The sequence below is a fragment of the Hipposideros armiger genome, unplaced genomic scaffold (genome assembly GCF_001890085.2).
Source record: "Hipposideros armiger isolate ML-2016 unplaced genomic scaffold, ASM189008v1 scaffold_447, whole genome shotgun sequence".
Classification (NCBI taxonomy): domain Eukaryota; kingdom Metazoa; phylum Chordata; class Mammalia; order Chiroptera; family Hipposideridae; genus Hipposideros; species Hipposideros armiger.
This window is the reverse complement of record NW_017731797.1, coordinates 1,448,657-1,449,655: the sequence shown is the minus strand read 5'-3', so window position 1 is coordinate 1,449,655 and position 999 is coordinate 1,448,657.

The window sequence follows — 999 nt, the reverse complement described above, 5'->3', positions numbered from 1 at the left end:
GAGCCACTCAGCCGGCCCTCACACAGCACGTCTTGATTGGGACTAGCCACATTTCAAGAGCTCAGTAGCCACACATGGCCAGTGGTAACGCATTGGACAGAGCAATCCACACAGTACCCTCGCATCCCCTGTGCGATTGTGGGGGGAAATAGGCTCCCTCAAAGGGCATAATGCGGAGAATGCCGCTGGGTCACCCAGCCTCAACAGGAGGAGCAGACCAGATCTCCTGGAAGAGGGGGGAAAAGGCAAAAATATCTTCCATCTGTTGAGTATTAACCTCTGAACCATTTAACCAAACATTGGCTTCTCTTGTCATTTGATAAGGTGTATCCAGCAAAGGGAGATGAGAAAATTGGGAGGTTATTCTTTTAAATTACATCAGCAAGGGGTTTGTTTCTGCCGCAGAGCTCAGAGGGTCCCGTCTGGGCCATCACATCACCAGCAGCACACTCAAGGACAGATTTGAGTGCTTTCCTCTGCCTGGGCGTTCAGGCATTCACAGGGATATTAAAAAAAAGCAACAGGGATTTGAAAATAAAGCCCATGCACGGCAGGCTGTCTGCCCTGAGCCAGGGCTGCAGCGAGGGTGATTATGGAGGAAGGAATGGTTTGTGTCACCATCACACGGAAATGTCCGACGGCTTTTCTGCAGAGACAACACCTCTCAGTCTTCCACAGACTCTGTGTGCAGACTTCCGGAGCTGTCGGGGACCTCCAAGGCCATCCTGCCCACTTCAGCCCCCCTTGAGTCAAGTTTCTCAGTGGGATGGGCCAGCGAACAGTCTAGACAGATAGGGACCTGCAGGGCTGGCCAGCCAGCTTCCGCTGGCAGATCTGACCTGTCAAGAGGACATCAGGCCCCGGACAGAAGGGTGGGAGCCCAGGATTTGGCTGCTGTCTCTGGTCTAGTTCTTCCTCTTGTCCCTCTCTTAACCTCCCACTGATGGGAGCAAGTTATCTCCCCAGGCCCCTGGCCTTCCTTGGCCCCACCCAGGCCCC